Source organism: Acinonyx jubatus, chromosome D1 (genome assembly GCF_027475565.1).
Source record: "Acinonyx jubatus isolate Ajub_Pintada_27869175 chromosome D1, VMU_Ajub_asm_v1.0, whole genome shotgun sequence".
In the NCBI taxonomy this organism is placed as follows: Eukaryota; Metazoa; Chordata; class Mammalia; order Carnivora; family Felidae; genus Acinonyx; species Acinonyx jubatus.
Window position 1 is genome coordinate 8737422 of NC_069390.1, and position 15373 is coordinate 8752794.

The window sequence follows — 15373 nt, forward strand, 5'->3', positions numbered from 1 at the left end:
ACCGTATTTTTATTTCTCAGTTTTCCAATGACTGCCTTTCCATCATGTCCTCAATCATAGCTCTTTTTACTTTTTTTTAAATTTTTTATTTATTTTTATTCTCAAGTTAGTTAACATACAGTGTAGTCTTGGCTTCAGGAGGAGAACCCAGTGATTCATCACTTACATATAACACCCAGTGCTCATCCCAACAAGTACCCTCCTTAATGCCCATCACCCATTCTCCCCACCTCCGTCAGCCCTCAGTTTGTTCTCTGTATTTAAAAGTCTCTTATGGTTTACCTCCCTCAATCATAGCTCTTTTTTAAAAAACAATTCTAGGGGCGCCTGGGTGGCTTGGTCGGTTAAGCGTCCGACTTCGGCTCAGGTCATGATCTCACGGCCCGTGAGTTCGAGCCCCGCATCGGGCTCTGTGCTGACAGCTCAGAGCCTGGAGCCTGCTTCGGATTCTGTGTCTCCCTCTCTCTCTGCCCCTCCCCTGTTCATGCTCTGTCTCTCTCTGTCTCAAAATAAATAAATGTTAAAAAAAATTTTTTTTAAACAATTCTATTCCATTACAAGTTCTCTGATACAGACACAATAGTAAAATACATATTGTAAAAATAGTCAAATATATACAAACATTTCAAGCATTTTACGAGACTTATAATGACTGAAATATACTAAAGTATCAACTGTTTCAGAGAAGATATCCAAAACTAATGCTTGTCCATATGTTAATACTACCAGGAATTTTGTATCAGCTCATGTCATTTTGTCCACATCGACTCCAGAAAGAACCCTTTTCCTGCCATTCCCTGACATACAGAATTCCCTTCTTTTTGTTTATCCTTTTTTTTTAATTCCATATTCTCTCTCTCTCCACTCGGAACTTTCTATCAGTCCCTGCACTGAAATAAATGGTTTCTGTGCTGTCTTCTGCTTGAGCTAAAACATATTCCTCAAGGCCTTTAAACCCAGACAAAGCTGAACGGCCCTTGTGCAGTCCATCTGCAACCTTGATGTATTGGAACCCCATATTCCTTTCAAATAAGTTTGGTCTTTACCTTGATAATTCAGACTCAAGTACAAATCTCTTTTTCTTAGGTCTTTTTTTTTAAGTATAGTTGACATACAATATAATGTTAGTTTCAGCTGTACAATAGGGTGATTTGACAATTGTATACAATATGAAATGCTCACCACAATAAATGTAGTTACCATCAGTCACCTTACAAAATTATTGCAATATTATAGAGTATATTCCCCCATGCTGTATGTTTCATCTTCTTGGCTTCTTTTAACCTGGAAGTTTGTACCTCTTAATCTCTTCACCTATTTCATCCATCCCTCACCGAACTCCCCTCGGGCAACCCCAGTTTAGTCTCTAGTTTTCTGATTTCTATTTGTTTTATATTTATTCGTTCATTTGTTTTGTTTTTAAGATTCCACATATAAGCGAAATTTTATGGCATTTGTCTTTTCCTTTTTGACTTATTTAACTTAACATTATACCATGTAGGTCCATCCATGTTGTCACAAACAGCAAGGTCTCCTCCTTTTTTATGGCTAATACTCCAGTGTGTGTGTGTGTGTGTGTGTGTGTGTGTGTGTGTGTGTGTAATCCTCTTTATCCATTCGATCACTCAACGAACATGGGCTGCTTCCATATCTTGACTATTGTAAATAATGTTACTATAAACATAGGGGTGTCTATACCTTTTCAAATTAGTGTTTTCATTTACTTTGGGTAAATACCCAGAAGTAGAATTACTGGATCATATGGTATTTCTATTTTTACTTTTTTGTGATTTTTTAAGTTTTATTTTAATTCCAGTTAGATAACATAGAGTGTTTTATTAGTTTCAGGTGTGCAATATAGTTTCATTTTTCTGAGTGAAAAATAACTCAGTAGGGTTTTCCATGGCGGCAGCACCAATTTATATTCCCACCAACAGTGCACAAGAGTTCCCTTTTCTCCACATCCTCACCACTACTTGTTATTTCTTGTCTTTTTGACGCGGGCCATTCTGACTAGTGTGAGGTGATATCTCATTGTGGTTTTGATTTCCACCTCCCTGATAATTACTGACGCTGAGCATTTTTTCGTGTGTCTCTTGACCATCTCTATGTCTTCTCTGGGAAAATGCTTTTATGGGCCTATGCTCTTTTTTTTTTTTTTTTTTTTTTTTTTTTTTTTTGAGGGGGGAAGGGGCAGAGGGAGAAGGATAGAGAGAGTCTTAAGCAAGATTGGAGCTCAACACGGGGCTCGATCTCATGACGTGAGCGGAAGTCAGATGCTTAACTGACTGAGCCACCCAGGCGCCCTTTTTTTGTTCTTTTTAGTTCACTTAGGTGGAAGGTTACTTTGTTTATTTGAGATTTTTGTTTCTTGAGGTACACCTGTATTGCTATAAACAGCGGTCTTAGAACTGCTTTTGCTGCATCCCGAAGATTTTGAAATGTTGTGTTCCCATTTTCCCATTCGTTTCCAGGTTGTTGTTTTTTTATTTCTTTTTTGATTTCCTCATTGACCTATCGGCTGCGTAGTAGCATGTTGTTTAACCTCTAGGTGTTTGCGTTTTTCCCAGGGTTTTTTTCTTATAATTGACTTTTAGTTTCATACCATTGTGATTGGAAAAATTGCTTGATTTGATTTCAGTCTTCTTACATTTATTGAGATTTGTTTCATAGCCTAACTTGTGATCTATCTTGGAGAATGTTTCATGTGTGCTTGAAAAGAATGTGTATTACGTTGTTTGGGGATGGAATGTTCTGTATGTCTGTTACATCTCTCTGGCCCAATGTGTTGTTCAAAAGCACCCTTTCCTTGTTGATTTTTGCCTGGATGATCTATCCATTGATATAAGTGGGATATTAAAGTCCCCTGCCACTATCATATTATTTTTAATTTTTCCCTTTATATTTGTTAATATTTGCTTTATATATTTAGGCACCCCTATGTTGGATGCATAGATACTTACAATGTTATATCCTATTATTGGATTGATCCCTTTATCGTCCGTCATGTAATGCCTTTTGTGTCTCTTGTTGCAGCCTTTGTTTTAAAGTCTGTTTTGCCTAAGTATTGCTGCTCCAGCTTTTTTTTTTTTTTCTGCTTCCATTTGCATGGAATATCCTTTTCCATGCCTTCCCTGTTAATCTGTATGTGTCTTTAAGTCTGAAGTGAGCCTCTTGTAGGCAGAAATGGATGAGTCTATTATTGTTGCTCTCTATTCTTCCACCCTATGCGTTTGATTGGAGCAGTTAGACCATTTACATTTAAAGTAATTGTTGATAGGTATGTACAAGTTGCCGTTTTGTTCGTTGTTTTCTGGATGTTTTTGCCGTTCTCTTTCTTCTCTTGCTCTCTTCCCTTGTGATTCATGTTATGTTATTCCTTTTATGTTATGCTTGGATTCCTTTCTCTCTTTTTTGTGTGTCTCTATTACAGGTCTTGCTTCTTGATTACTATGAAATCCGTATGTAAGATCCTAAGTATAGCAGTCTATATTAAATAGATGATCACTTAAGTTCAAACCCATTCTTTTTTTTTTCTTTTTCTTCAATATATGAAATTTATTGTCAAATTGGTTTCCATACAACACCCAGTGCTCATCCCAACAGGTGCCCTCCTCCATACCCATCACCCACCCTCCCCTCCCTCCCACCCCCATCAACCCTCAGTTTGTTCTCAGTTTTTAACAGTCTCTTATGCTTTGGCTCTCTCCCACTCGAACCTCTTTTTTTTTTTTTTTCCTTCCCCTCCCCGATGGGTTTCTGTCAAACCCATTCTTAAAGTGTTACATTTTTACTCTCCCTCTCCCTGCTTTATGTATATGATGTAACATTCTACATCTTTTCAGTTTATGAATCCCTTAACCAATTTCTTAGATATAATTGATTTTGCTACTTTCATGGTTTAACCTGCATACTAGCTACATAAGTGATTAACCTACTACTTTACTATGTTTGCTTTTACCCATGGAATTTTTTCTTTTATAATTTTCTCACTTCTAGTTATGGTTTTTTCTTTTCTACCTTAAGAAGTCCATTTAACATTTCTTATAAGGCCAGTTTAATGGTGATGAAGCCCTTTAACTGTTATTTGTTTGGGAAATACTTTATCTCTCCTTCAATTATGAATAATTCTGCCAGGCAGAGTATTCTTTGTTGTAGGTTGTTTTCTTTCAGCACTTTGAATATATCATGCCACTCCCCTCTGGCCTGCAAAATTTCTGCTGAAAAATCAGTTGATAGCCTTATGGGCTTCTTCTTGTGCATAACAAGTTGCTTTTCTCTTGCCTCTCAAGGTTCTTTGTTTATGTTTCAATTTTGACATTTCCATTATTATGTGTCTTGGTGTGGACCTCCTTGAGGTCATCTCGTTTGGGCCATCTCTGTGCCTCCTGCACCTGGATATCCGTTTCCTTCCCCAGATTAGGAGAATTTTCAGCTCTTATTTCTTCAGATAAGTGTTCTCACCCTTTCTCTTTTCTCCTTCTGAGATCCCTAATATCCTGCAAATGTTAGTACACTTGATGTTGTCCCAGAGGTTCCTTAACTTATCACCACTTTTTAAAATTCATTTTTATTGTCGCTGTTCAGCTTGAACACTTTCCATTACCCCGTCTTCCATTTCGCTGACCCATTCTTCTGCATCCTCTAATCTGCTGTTGATTCTCTCTAGTGTACTTTTCACTTCAGTTATTGTATTCTTCAACTATCCTCACTTCTTTTTTATATTTTCTATCTCTTTACTGAAGCTCTCACTAAGTTTATCCACTCTTCTCTGAAGTCTGGTGAGCATCTTTATGACCACTGCCATGAATTTTTTATGAAGCAGATTGCTTATTTCCATTTCATTTAGCTATTTTTCTAAAGTTTTGTCTTATTCGTTCATTGCAGCGTATTCCTCTGTCTCCTCATTTTGGTTGACTTCCTGTATTTGTTTCTATGAATTAGACAAAACAGCTACCTTTCCCAGGTTTGAAAGAGTGTCCCTGTGTGGGAAAATCCCCTGTGTAGACTATGTGAGACTGGTGGTTTGGGGTGACTAACTAGAGCTGGAGCAGGCATAAGCCAGTTTGACTCAGGACAACTCAGCACTGGGGCTACCTGGAAAAATGGCTGGAGCTGAATCAAATGTGGGTCATGGTGCTCTACACAGGGGACCAAGTACTGATCTCTTGATTTCACTTATCAACTCTCTAAACACAACACACAAATCCACTATCCTAAATGCATGTATTTTATAATAAACATTTGTGACAACGTCCCATATTTCATCTTCTTTTATATGGTTTCACATGGCATTAAGAGGTCTTCTGGTAATAGACTGATGAGAGAGCTTTGACAACAGTCTCATATCAACAAATAGGGAGAGTTACATCTGTGATTTCTGCTCTTGATAAATATAATTATTCCCCCAGGGCTCTAGTGCAATGTTTCACTTATTAAACGGTTACTCTAAATTTCAAAATGCGTCCACTTTTGTAATATTCCACATATTATTTTTCTTCCTAAATAATCTTATCTGGTTTGCAATCCCTATGAAAATAACACCAGCATTCTTCACAGAGCTAGAACAAACAATCCTAAAATTTGTATGAACCAGGAAAGACCCCAAATTGCCAAAGCTGTCTTGAAAAAGAAAACCAAAGCAAGAGACGTCACAACCCCAGACTCCAAGCGGTGTTACAAAGCTGTAATCTTCAAGATAATATGGTAGTAGCACAAAAACAGGCACTCAGATCCATGGAACAGAATAGAGAACCCAGAAATGGACTCACAAACATATGGCCAACTAATCTTTGACAAGGCAGGAAAGAATATCCAATGGAATAAAGACAGTCTCTTCAGCAAGTGGTGCTGGGAAAACTGGACAACAACATGGAAAAAAATGAATCTGGACCACTTCCTTACACCATACACAAAAATAAACTCAAAATGGATGAAAGACCTAAACATAAGACAGGAAGCCATCAAAATCCTCAAGGAGAAAGCAGGCAAAAACCTTTTGACCTTGGCCGCAGCAACTTCTTATTCAACACATCACCAGAGGTAAGGGAAACATGCAAAAATGAACTATTAGGACCTCATCAAAATAAAAAGCTTCTGCACAGTGAAGGAAACAATCGGCAAAACTAAAAGGCAACCGATGGAATGGGAGAAGATATTTGCAAATGACATATCATTTAAAGGGTTAGTATCCAAAATCTATAAAGAACTTATCAAACTCAACACCCAAAAAACAAATAATCCAGTGAGGAAATGGGCCAAAGACATGAATAGACACTTCTCCAAAGAAGACATCCAGGTGGCCAACCAACACATGAAAAAATGCTCAACATCACCCATCATCAGGGAAATACAAACCAAAACCACAATGAGATACCACCTCACACATGTCACAATGGCTAACATTAACAACTCAGGCAACAACAGATGTTGGCAAGGATGAGGAGAAGGTGGATCTCTTTGGCACTGCTGGTGGGAATGCAAACTGGTGCAGCCACTCTGGAACACAGTATGGAGCTTCCTCAAAAAATTAAAAATAGAACTACCCTATGACCCAGCAATATCACTACTAGGTATTTATCCAAGGGATACAGGTATGCTGTTTCGAAGGGGCACATGCACCCCCATGTTTACAGCAGCACTATCGACAATAGCCAAAGTATGGAATGAGCCCAAATGTCCATCAACAGATGAATGGATAAAGAAGATGTGGTATATATGTATATATATACAGTAGAGTATTATATATATATGTATATATATATACAGTAGAGTATTACTCGGCAATCAAAAAGAATGAAATCTTGCCATTTGCAACTACATGGATGGAACCGGAGGGTATTATGCTAAGCGAAATTAGTCAGTTAGAGAAAGACAAATATCATATCACTTTACTCATATGAGGACTTTAAGAGACAAAACAGATGAACATAAGGGAAGGGAAGCAAAAAGAACATAAAAACAGGGAGGGGGACAAAATGTAAGAGACTCTTAAATATGGAGAACAGAGGGTTGCTGGAGGGGTTGTGGGAGGGGGGATGGGCCAAATGAGTCAGAGGCATTAAGGAATCTACTCCTGAAATCATTGTTGCACTATATCCTACTATGGATGTAAATTTTTAAAAATTAAAAAATAAAAAATAAAAAATAAAAATAATAAAAATAAGCGCAGAGCCTGCTTGGGATTCTCTCTCACCCCATCTCGCTGTCCCTCCCCCAGTCTCTCAAAAATAAATAAATAATTTTTTTTTAATAAAGAGCATTAAACATTAAAAAAGAAAAATCCCTGCCTCATCGCTCCTCACTCTTCTTCTTACACCTGTTCTGTGGTTCTTTCCCTATCCCTGGATGAAACCTCCGACGAGCCACAAACAGTAATAAAAAAGCCCCCATCCTTTCACTCACAAGAGTAGCTTCATTTTAGTAACTACTATACCCCAGCCAAGACCAAAAATGAAACCTGAGGCCTTCATTCAGAGTTATAGCTTCTCTGCCTCCCTAGTTTGAACCTGCCTTGGAAGTGTTAAGGGTTGATAAGGCAACGGGGAAAAGATGCTGTTGACTATTTCTCTATTTAGTTGTGCTGTGCTTCCTCTTCGTCCCCCTAATTTACGGGCCAGGGTTCTGAATTCCACCTACTCAGAGCTTGGGAAAGAAAAGTCGATAGGAAGGATGGGTGTGAGTGTTGGTAAGTGTTCGGAGCTGGACGTGATAGATGATCAAAGCAGATTCCTTTCCTTGGAGTACCCTATGTAGGTTCTCTAAAGCTTTCCACTGGAACCATTTGGCATTTTACCCTATCTCCTACCACACAAGAAATGCATTTTCCTCTGGCTCCTTGCCTCCAGGCCCTGCAAATCTGGCCATGTATTGCCCTATTACCGGTCACTTTGCCCACTCCAGCTCCCTTTCCCCCTCCCTCTTCCCACACAAGAATTAAAATGACTCCAGACCAGCTCTGCCTTCCAGAACCTAATCTATTAGCAAATTCATGTATCCTTGCATCTGTTACTGGAAATATCGTTAGATGCCAGTCTCTTTACCTCAGTTCTGACGCTTCAGGTTAATAGCCCATTGCTTCCAGCTCTTAGATTTCTTAGAAATGTCATGCCACTGTACTCCTCAATCCAGGAAACACACAACAGGCTCTCCCCTACAGTGTCCTTGAAGCTTCACTCACTCGGACCTCCACGCTGGGGAGCAAAGGAAAAAGATTCACACAATGCTGAACTTCTGCAAAGAAATCATTTCCTAACTTTCCACATCTAGCCCTATCATTTTCAGCACTTTATACCCTCCAGTTGAGTGATGAGCTCAGATTTCATATTACTTTCTTCTGCGTGGGTGGTTTTATAACTTTCAGTAGAATATGTAGGTATTTACCATCTCTTTTCTCGGGGCCTCAGTAGAAACCATAACCATAAACAGCCCAATTTAACATCATGTTCCGCGATAATTTTATGTTAAGATCACTGCCCTAAAAATAAAAGTCCTGTGAAAATTAATAAAGGGAACCCTTACAAATGTCGACTCAGGATGCTAGAAGGGGAGGGTACAAGGGGGAGCTATACCACTCAGTGTCAATTACAGGAAGAATTGTCAACAGGAAAGAATCACCAATTACAGGCTCCAACAGTGAAAGATGTACATTGCATTTTCTATAATGAATTGGCCACCCCTGCAACTCAGTCAATGAAAAACTATCATCACCCTGAACTCTTGTTTTCTTCAGTGGACTTGATTCTAAACAACCTTTCTCAACTTCCTCCTTCTCGTCCTTAAAATAGCATTCCTCTCCTTTCTTTATTGGACATCCCTATGGTTTAGCTAGTAGCCTGCTTGTCCCAGATTGCAATTCTCTGCTATTCTTGAGCAAACCCATTTTTAAAAACTTTTTTTTAATGTTTATTTCTGAGACAGAGAGAGACAGAGCATGAGTGGGGGGGGGGGGGGCAGAGAGAGAGGGAGACACAGAATCAGAAGCAGGCTCCAGGCTCCGAGCTGTCAGCACAGAGCTCGACACAGGGCTCAAACTCACAAACCATGAGATCATGACCTGAGCTCAAGTCATTTGCTCAACAGACTGAGCCACCCAGTTGCCCCAAGCAAACCCATTTTTGCTGGTAAAATAACTTGCAGATTTTTTAAAAGTTCTATAAAACAGGATGAGCCGTTTTCTTTAACAGACCATAAATCACCTGGACCAATACTGTCATCAATTGTTAAGGCTGTCTTAGAAATCTTAGGGAACGTCTCTTAGGCTCTAAAGCTTATGAAGTATGTCTACTCCTTTTATTCACTGCACATTGGCACTCACTGTACCCTTTTATGGCCTGATACTCAACCTACAGCATTTTGGGAACAATATTTTCTTGCTCCAGATTCTCTTTAGAGCTCTTGCCCTCACATCCAGATATGCTTCTCTTTTGACAACAAATCATATGGGATATCGGATAAGCCAGATATTGTTCATGTTCCTGGGGGAGTGGGGGGGGGCAGAATTTCTGTTCTGGTCAACACCTCTTTGCCCCAAGGTGAGAGAGGGAAGAGTTTGGGGAGAGGTGGTTTTCCCTCCATTCCTGAGGGATTACACTGATCTTAACTACCCCATGTGAAAATAATGGCATTTTCCACTGAAAGCCAAGGGATTATTCCCTGAAGTCAGAATGAGGGCTTTTAGAACTGAGTCTGACAAAAAGTTGTTAGCAAGACTTAGGCTTTCACAGAACAAATGTCAGCAAGGAGTGAATCAGACACATCATTGTCTTCAGCACATGCAAGATACATCTGGCTATTGTTGAAAGCCAACTACACCTAACAATTTCTCTAGAACGATAACCAACCATTTGTCTTTTGGCCAACCACCCTTAAAAGTTTTTTTAACATTTATTTATTTTTGAAAGAGAGACAGAGTGCGAGAAGGGGAGGGGCAGAGAGAGAGGCAGACACAGAATCTGAAGCAGGGTCCAGGTTCTGAGCTGTCAGCATGGAGCCCGACCCCGGGGCTCAAACCCACAAACCATGAGATCATGACCTGAGCTGAACTCGGACGCTTAACCAACTGAGCCACCTAGGCACCCCTGGCTTTGTATTTTAAAAGATCAACATGAATCATTTAAAAATATTATAAATACTATCAAGTGTTAAAGGGCAATTAGCGTGATAAATGATTCTAAAATGTGAATGGATATGCATGGGTACATATTTAATAAAATATCATTATAAATAAGATTCTACTTCAACACAAAAAGCGAGCAAAGAGCAAGAACCAATAATTTCCAGGGCGGAAAAAACCACATGAATAACAATCCTATGAAAAGAGGCTCATATTTAATAGTGATCAAAGAAATATACACCAAAATGAAATGCCAACTTTCATTTGCCAAAGCTGCAGAGACTTTTAAATGTGCAGTTCATTCCGAGAATGGGTGAAGCACAGGGAAATGGATACTCAGCTGGTGCTGGAGAAGCATAAAGTGAAGCGGGTGATAAAGAGGCTAAAAAAAACAGTGTGACATTCTTACCAAAAACCCAGTACAATTTTATTCACTCAGCAAACATTTATTGAGCCCACACAACGTACTGTGCTGGTTCTGCTCACCCACTAATAGTTTCCTTTTTATTCTAGATGCCCTTTCTTTTCTTTGCCTTGTTGCCCTGGTGGGATACACCAACACAATATGGAAGTGAGAGTGGAAATGTTTGTCTTATTCCTGATCTTTGTGGGAAAAGCATTCGGTATTTCAGTATTAACTATGATATTTGGAAATTTTATTTTATTTATTTATTTGTTTATTTATAATTATATATAATATAATTATGTATTTATATATTTTTATATATTTATATATTTTATATATACATATATATATATATATATATATATATATATATATAATTTATTGTCAAATTGGTTTCCATGCAACACCCAGTGCTCATCCCAACAGGTGCCCTCCTCAATGCCAATCACCCACTTCCCCCTCTCCCCCATCAACTTCAGTTTGTTCTCAGTATTTAAGAGTCTCTTATGGTTTGCCTCCTTCCCCCTCTGTAACTTTTTTCTCCCTTCCCTTCCACCCTGGTCTTCTGTTAAGTTTCTCAGGATCCACATATGAGTGAGAACATATGGTATCTGTTTTTCTCTGCCTGACTTATCTCACTTAGCATGATACTTTCCAGTTCCATCCACATTGCTACAAATGGCCATATTTCATTCTTTCCCATTTTCAGTAGTATTCCATTGTATATATAAACCACGTCTTCTTTATCCATTCGTCACTTGATGGACATTTAGGCTCTTTCCATAAGTTGGCTATTGTTGAAAGTGCTCCTATAAACATTGGGGTACAAGTGCCCCTATGCATCAGCACTCCTGTATCCCTCGGGTAAATTCTTAGCAGTGCTATTGCTGGGTCATAGGGTAGATCTATTTTTAATTTGGGGTGGGGGGGGAACCTCCACTGTTTTCCAGAGCGGTTGCACCAGTTTGCATTCCCACCAACAGTGCAAGAGGGTTCCCGTTTCTCCACAACCTCTCCAGCATCTTTGGTCTCCTGATTTGTTCATTTTAGCCACTCTGACCGGTGTGAGGTGATATCTCAGTGTGGTTTTGATTTGTATTTCCCTGATGAGGAGTGACGCTGAGCATTGTTTCATGTGCCTGTTGGCCATCTGGATGTCTTCTTTAGAAAAGTGTCTATTCATGTCTTCTGCCCATTTCTTCACTGGATTATTTGTTTTTCAGGTGTGGAGTTTGGTGAATTCTTTATAGATTTTGGATACTAGCCCTTTGTCCACTATGTTATTTGCAAATATCTTTTCCCATTCTGTCGGTTGCCTTTTAGTTTTGTTGATTGTTTCCTTCCCTATGCAGAAGCTTTTTATCTTAATGAGGTCCCAATAGTTCATTTTTGCTTTTAATTCCCTTACCTTTGGAGATGTGTCAAGTAAGAAATTTCTGCAGCTGAAGTCAGAGGTTTTTTCCCTTCTCCTCTAGGGTTTTGATGGTTTCCTGTCTCACATTCAGGTCCTTCATCCATTTTGAGTTTATTTTTGTGAATGGTGTAAGAAAGTGGTCTAGTTTCATTCTTCTGCATGTTGCTGTGATATTTGAAAATTTTCTATAAGGTTCCCTTTATCTGTTTGAAGAATTCCCTTTTGTTCCTACAATGCCAAAAGTTTTTATCAAGAACAGATGCAATTTGCCAGATATGTTGAAATGATCTTTTTTTTTTTCTTTTTTGGTGTCCTAATAGAGAAAATTATAGCGATTCATTTTCAAATGTTAAAGCACCTTTGTAATTATGGGATAACCTCCATACAGTCTTAATATATTATTTTTAAACAATGTTGGATGTTGTTTTCTTAAATTATATTGAGATATTCTGCGTCTATATTCATGAGGGTATGGCTCTGTAGTTTCCTTTTCTTGCAATATTGTCATCTTGTTTTTGTATCAGAGTAATTCTGGCCTTACAGAATTGGTTTCAAAGTGTCTTTCCCTCTGTGAGAGTTTGTATAAAACTGAAGTTACTTCTGGGGCGCCTGGGTGGCTCAGTCAGTTAAGCGTCTGACTTTGACTGAGGTCATGATCACACGGTTCATGGGTTCAGAGACCCACACCGGGCTCTGTGCTGACAGCTCAGAGCCTGGAGCTTCGGATTCTGTGTCTCCCTCTCTCTCTGCCCCACCTCCACTTGTGCTCTCTCTCTCGCTCTCTCTCTCTCGCTGTCTCTCAAAAATATATAAAAACATTTTCTATGTTTCTATGACAACGTAGGAGTTCTCTAAGATGATGCCGGTTTTTCCCACCGTGTTCTTCACCTCTTTGAGTCCTCACCAGAAGTATTATTAACAGCCATCTTTCAACTAATACTCAAGGCAAATTAGGCTTTTTGTATCATGCTCCTCAAATTCTTCCAGCCTCTGCCCATCACACAACAGCTAAGGCAAAAAGAGTTTTAAACAAAGAGATAAACCACTAATTCAATACAATATGAAGTGCAGTAGGCCAAGATGTTCTACACGGATGTTGGCGAAATTATGTGCGGGTCACTGAGAAAATTAATCGGACAAATTTACAACGCCAGTGAAAATGTAAGGTATTTAAAGCTTATGGTGGGTAATTCTATTGCTCATCAACAGGAATTTTGCAGAAAATATTTGAAAACTTTGTGTGTTGTCGAATTACACTTTCTCCACCACGTGCTAATTTTACCACACCTTTAGCCGTGATAAATTTTTATTACAAGTTTTTTGAGCTTAAGGCCAAGGAAATTTCTCTGAATGAAGGGAGAAACATTTGTATTTCCCTCATGATGAGTGATGTTGAGCATCTTTTCGTGTGTCTGTTAGCTATCTGAATGTCTTCTTTGGAAAAGTGTCTATTCATGTCTTCTGCCCATTTCTTTTTTTAAAAAAATTTTTGTTGGGAATGCAAGCTGGTGCAGCCACTCTGGAAAACAGTATGGAGTTTCCTCAAAAAACTAAAAATAGAACTACCCTACAACCCAGCAATGGCACTACTAGGCATTTATCCAAGGGATACAGGTGTGCTGTTTCAAAGGGACACATGCACCCCCATGTTTATAGCAGTACTATCATTTTTTTAATGTTTATTTATTTTTGAGACAGAGAGAGACAGAGCATGAACGGGGAAGGGTCAGAGAGAGAGGGAGACACAGAATCCGAAGCAGGCTCCAGGCTCTGAGCTGTCAGCACAGAGCCTGACGCGGGGCTCGAACTCATGGAGCGTGATATCATGACCTGAACCGAAGTTGGACGCTTAACCGACTGAGCCACCCAGGTGCCCCTATAGCAGCACTATCAATAATAGCCCAAGTATGGAAAGAGTCCAAATGTCCATAGCCAGATGAATGGATAAGGAAGATGTGGTCTATAGATACAATGGAGTATTACTCGACAATCAAAAAGAATTAAATCTTGGGGCGCCTGGGTGGCTCAGTCGGTTGAGCGTCCGATTCAGCTCAGGTCACGATCTCATGGTCCGTGAGTTTGAGCCCCGCGTCGGGCTCTGGGCTGATGGCTCAGAGCCTGGAGCCTGCTTCCGATTCTGTGTCTCCCTCTCTCTCTGCCCCTCCCCCGTTCATGCTCTGTCTCTCTCTGTCTCAAAAATAAAAACGTTAAAAAAAATTAAAAAAAAAAGAATTAAATCTTGCCATTTGCAACTATGTGGATGGAACTGGAGGGTATTATGCTAAGCGAAATTAGTCAGTCAGAGAAAGACAAATATCATACGACTTCACTCATATGAGGACTTTAAGAGACAAAACAGATGAACATAAAGGAAGGGAAACAAAAATAATATAAAAACAGGGAGGGGGACAAAACAGAAGAGACTCATAAATATGGAGAACAAACTGAGGGTTACTAGAGGGGTTGTGGGAGAGGGAATGGGCTAAATGGGTCAGGAGCACTAAAGAATCTACTCCTGAAATCATTGTTGCACTATATGCTAACTAATTTGGATGTCAATTTTAAAAAAATTAAAAATAAAACAAGTTAAAATTAAATAAATAAATAAATAAATAAATAAATAAATAAATAAAATTTTCTTAAAAATTTGTGGTGTTTATTTTTGAGAGAGAGACAGAGTGTGAGTAGGGGAGGGGCAGAGAGAGAGGGAGACACAGAGTCTGAAGCAGGCTCCGAGCTGTCAGCACAGAGTCCAACGCGGGGCTTGAGCCCATGAACCACAAGATCATGACCTGAGCCCAAGTCAGATGTTTAACCAACTGAGCCACCCAGACACCCCAGTAAATAAACTTTTAAAAGGGCTCTGCAATGACAGTGCAGAGCCTGTTTAGGATTCTCTCTCTCTCTCTCTCTCTCTCTCTCTCTCTCTCTCTCTCCCTCTCTCTCTGCCCCTCCCGGCTCACACACACACACACACACACACACACACACACACTCTCTCTCTCAAAATAAATAACTAAACTTTTTTCAAAAATTTTAAAGTGGAATCACTCTAACAACAACTAACGTTGGTTGAATCACATGTCAGTCTGTTTTATACACTTCTTGTGTTGCCAAACATTAAAGCAAGAAGCGAGAACCATATTTCCACACAAATTTGCAGCAAATGTATTTTCCGAGTTCAAATTACAGCTTAACTGCATTCTTCACACCTCGTTGCAAGTGCTGAGGCAATTTCTATGTTTAAATATCCATTTCACTGAGCAGCTGAGGAGTTTCCACCTAACCTAATATCAAGAGAATGCTTGGATAGAATTCTGTAAACGCCTTTCAAGTAATACACGTTCAACTATCATATGCCCACGGATTAATATCAGTATTTAGCAGTGTATTTCAAGATGAAATATACAAAATCTCATTACAAATCATCATTAATAAA

General features: G+C 39.2%; 1 long non-coding RNA gene across 1 annotated transcript in view; it reads right to left on the bottom strand.

The window, feature by feature from the left end:
• Positions 1 to 15373, bottom strand: part of LOC128311746 (uncharacterized) — a 59977-nt gene that overhangs the window by 24739 nt on the left and 19865 nt on the right. The window contains exon 2 of the long non-coding RNA XR_008290279.1: positions 8043 to 8192. This is a non-coding gene — a long non-coding RNA (uncharacterized LOC128311746). The remainder of the gene's footprint in view (positions 1 to 8042; positions 8193 to 15373) is intronic.